This window comes from Lissotriton vulgaris, chromosome 2_1, assembly GCF_964263255.1.
Source record: "Lissotriton vulgaris chromosome 2_1, aLisVul1.2, whole genome shotgun sequence".
Classification (NCBI taxonomy): Eukaryota; Metazoa; Chordata; class Amphibia; order Caudata; family Salamandridae; genus Lissotriton; species Lissotriton vulgaris.
Genome location: NC_141687.1, coordinates 2053056753 through 2053060880, shown reverse-complemented (window position 1 = coordinate 2053060880; position 4128 = coordinate 2053056753). Strand labels below are relative to the sequence as shown.

The 4128-nt window shown below is 62.9% G+C and overlaps 1 pseudogene; it reads right to left on the bottom strand.

Annotated features, from left to right (window-relative positions):
- Positions 1-706: 706 nt before the first annotated feature.
- LOC147733726 (28S ribosomal RNA) lies at positions 707-2014 on the bottom strand (annotated as a pseudogene).
- Positions 2015-4128: the final 2114 nt, after the last annotated feature.

Sequence of the window (4128 nt, the reverse complement as noted above, 5' to 3'; positions counted from 1 at the left end):
GTAGGAAAAGCTGCTTCCTCCCCAACTTTTTTTATTTGGGCCACCGCAACTAGTCTACCTCTGGAGGAGCGCAGCGCTCTCCCAGGCATATACCATTCAAAGCACCTACTAAAAAACTCTGGGCCAGTGTCCCTCAGTACTTTCAAGACAGTGCACAAAGCTTTAAATTGTGCTTGTCTTGTTACTGGCAGATAGTGCAGTTGCCGGAGTCCCTCTCGGACAGAGGCGAACCTTGGGGTCCCTGTTAGCAGTCTCGCCTCTGCGTTTTACCAACTTTAATATGTACAGATGTTTTTTTTCAGATTCCGGTACAAACTGTTACAGTAGTCCAAGCGTGACAAGATGAGGGCTGAGACTGTCATACAGTCAGACTGTCAGACTGTCAGACAGTCATGGCTCCTCGAGCCCATATGCATCTGGGATCCTTGCTGTAAGAATAACACAACTTGTGTGTCATCTGCATAGGATGTGAGTTGCAGACCAAAGGATCTTATCAAAGCTGCCAGTGGCACGGGGAGATGCGACCACCGTAGCTGGGGCGATCCACAGGAAGGGCCCGGCTCGCGTCCAGAGGCGCTGCCGCCCCGGAGGGAGGCGTCTGGTCCAGATGCGGCACGCGCCCGACCGACCCAGCCCTTAGAGCCAATCCTTATCCCGAAGTTACATACCTGACTTGCCAACTTCCCTTACCTACATTGTTCCAACATGCCAGAGGCTGTTCACCTTTGAGACCTGCTGCGGATATGGGTACGGCCCGGCATGAGATTTACACCATCTCCCCCGGATTTTCAAGGACCAGCGAGAGCTCACCGGACGCCGCCGGAACCGCCACGCTTTCCAAGGATCGGGCCCCTCTCTCGGGACAAACCCATTCCAGGGCTCCCTGTCCTTCACAAAGGAAAGAGAACTTTCCCCGGGGCTCCCGCCGGCTTCTCCAGAATCGTTTGCGTTACCGCATTGGACGCCGCAAGGGCGCCCGTCTCTGCCACTCTGGGTTCGGGGATCTGAACCCGACTCCCTTTCGATCGGCCGAGGGCAACGGAGGCCATCGCCCATCCCTTCCGAACGGCCCTCGCCCATCTTTTAGGACCGACTGACCCATGTTCAACTGCTGTTCACATGGAACCTTTCTCCACTTCGGCCTTCAAAGTTCTCGTTTGAATATTTGCTACTACCACCAAGATCTCCACCTGTGGCGGCTCCACCCGGGCCCTCGCCCGAGTTTCCGTGCTCACCACAGCGGCCCTCCTACTCGTCGCGGCTTAGCCCCCCGCGGCTCTCAGCGCCGGCGACTGCCGGGTATGGGCCCGACGCTCCACCGCCAACCATTTTCAGGGCTAGTTGATTCGACAGGTGAGTTGTTACACACTCCTTAGCGGATTTCGACTTCCATGGCCACCGTCCTGCTGTCTATATCAACCAACACCTTATCTGGGGTCTGATGAGTGTCGGCATCGGGCGCCTCAACCCGGCGTTTGGTTCATCCCGCAGCGCCAGTTCTGCTTACCAAAAGTGGCCCATTAGGCACTCGCATTCCATGCCCGGCTCCACTCCAGCGAGCCGGGCTTCTTACCCATTTACATTTTGAGAATAGGTTGAGATTGTTTCGGCCCCAAGACCTCTAATCATTCGCTTTACCAGATAAGACTGGGGGTTCCGAGCGCCAGCTATCCTGAGGGAAACTTCGGAGGGAACCTGCTACTAGATGGTTCAATTAGTCTTTCGCTCCTATACCCAGGTCGGACGACTGATTTGCACGTCAGGACCGTAACGGACCTCCACCAGAGTTTCCTCTGGCTTCGCCCTGCCCAGGCATAGTTCACAATCTTTCGGGTCCTATCACACAAGCTCATGCTCCACCTCCCCGACGGAGTGGGCTAGACGGGCCGGTGGGGCGCCCGCCGCTGGAAGCGCGGCGGGATCCTACCGCAGCCGGGCGCGCCGGCCCTCACCTTCATTGAGCCACAGGGTTTCGCTCGGCCCTTCGACTCGTGCACGTGTTAGACTCCTTGGTCAGTGTTTCAAGATTGGTCGGGTGGGTAACCGACATCACCGCAGACCCCTGGCGCCCGGCGTGGGCCTCCCCACCCGGTGGCACGATGCGGTCGGAGCACACTGACAACAGTCCGCCCCAGTCCGACCCAGGGCCCCCGGACACCTTGATGAGCAGGGGAGGCCTGCCCGGGTGCAACAGTACCCCGACTCGGGCCGTTGGCATTGCAGCGGGCCTGGGGGACAGGGCCCGAGCAACTGACCCGGGGCCCAGCGGGGCCCTTGGACCCAGCCGGGACTCCCAGGCCCGGAGTCGCAGGGGAAGCCTACCCCAGGCCCTCCGGACCCCATCCCAGGCACCCTGCTTCCGTGGCAGGACCCAGGACGGAGCCCCGGATGGGAAGGCCAGAAGGGCGGGGGACGCCTCCCCAGGCACTCCTGGACCCCATCCAGGGCTTCCTGCCACACGGCAGGCCCAGGGACGGACCCGGGGCTGGGGCGGCATCCTGGCCCTTCCAGCTGCCGGCTGAGGACCGTTAGGCCGAGAGGGGTCCCAGAGTACCTTGTCCCTAGTAATCCGGAGGAAGGCTACCCCTCTTTCTGGGAACAACTGCGCACTGCGAGGCTCAGGGGACCCTAGGTGCGAACGTGCCCGACCTCCTGGAGCCCTGGCTGGGATCCGGGAGGTGAATGGCACCTCATCGGGACTTCCAGGGAAGCTCGGTTATCTGGTCACCCCATAAGAAAGCATTGCGGGCGACCAGATGGCCGAGGGGAGAGGGGCGACCAGATTGCCGGGACCGAAAGGACTCCCCATCTGCCCATCCCGAGGCCTTCGCGGTAGGGCTCCCGCCTGCCCACGCTCCGGGGCTCCGGGGCTCCGGGGCTCCGGGGCTCAGGGGCGCCGGGGCTCCGGGGCTCCAGGGCTAGAGGGCTGCAGGGCTCCGGGGCTCTTGGGCTGCAGAGCTGCAGAGCTCCGGGGCTCCGGGGACTGCAGGGCTCCGGGCTGCAGGGCTCTGGGGCTGCAGGGCCCCGGGTCTGCGGGGCTCCGGGGCTCCAGGGTTGCAGGGCCCGGGACCCATGGAGCCCGTTCCTGGGTACTTTGCAATGCTGCGGGCCGGAGAGGGGAGCCACGGACACCTGGGAGGTGTTGCCCCGGAACACAGCCCATCTGATCCCCGGCAGGGAACCACCAGCCCCAGGAGGGTGTCTGGGCATACCCTTGCCCCTAGTAATCTGGAGGAAAATGACTCCCCTTTCTTGTAATCCGTGCAGTCGAGGTGACAGACGGGACCCAGGGCGCAAACGTGCCCTACTTCCTTGAGCCCTACCTGGGATCCGGGAGGGAAATGGCACCTCATCTGGACTTCCAGGGAAGCCCGGCCATCTGGTCGCCCCATAGGAAAGCATTTGGCATGACCAGATGGCCGAGGCGAGAGGGGCGACCAGATGGCCAGGACCGTAATGCCGCCAATCTGCCTGCCCCGAGACTCAGGGCTCGGGGCTGCAGGGCTCCAGGGATCCGGGGCTCGGGGACTGCAGGGCTCCGGGGCTGCAGGGCTGAAGGGCTCCTGGGCTGCAGGGCTCCGGGGCTGTGGGGCTGTGGGGCTGCAGGGCTCCGGGGCTGCAGGGCTCCCGGGCTGCAGGGCTCCGGAGCTGCAGGGCTCCGGGGCTGCAGGGCTTGGAGGCTGCATGGCTCAGGGGCTCCAGGGCTCCAGGGCTCACAGGCTCTAGGGCTCACGGGCTCCATGGCTGCAGGGCTCAGTTGGGCTCTGAAGCCCCACTCTGGGCCTCAGGCATGGGGAGGACGGCCCGGGACCTATGGAGCCCGTTCCAGGTACTTTGCCACGCCGCAGGCTGGAGGAGGGAGCCCCGGATGCCTGGGAGATGTTGCCCGCTCATCGCTCATCTGGTCCCCGGCAGGGAACCGTCAGCCCCGGAAGGGTGTCCGGGCAAACCCTTGCCCCTAGTAATCCGGAGGAAGGCTACCGCTCTTTCTGGGAACTCGTGCGTGCCGAGTGACAGAAGGTACCCAGGGCGCCAATGTGCCCGACCTCCTGGAGACCTGCTGGGATCCGGGAGGCAAATGTCACCTCATCGGGACTTCCAGGGAAGCCCGGCCATCTGGTCACCCCT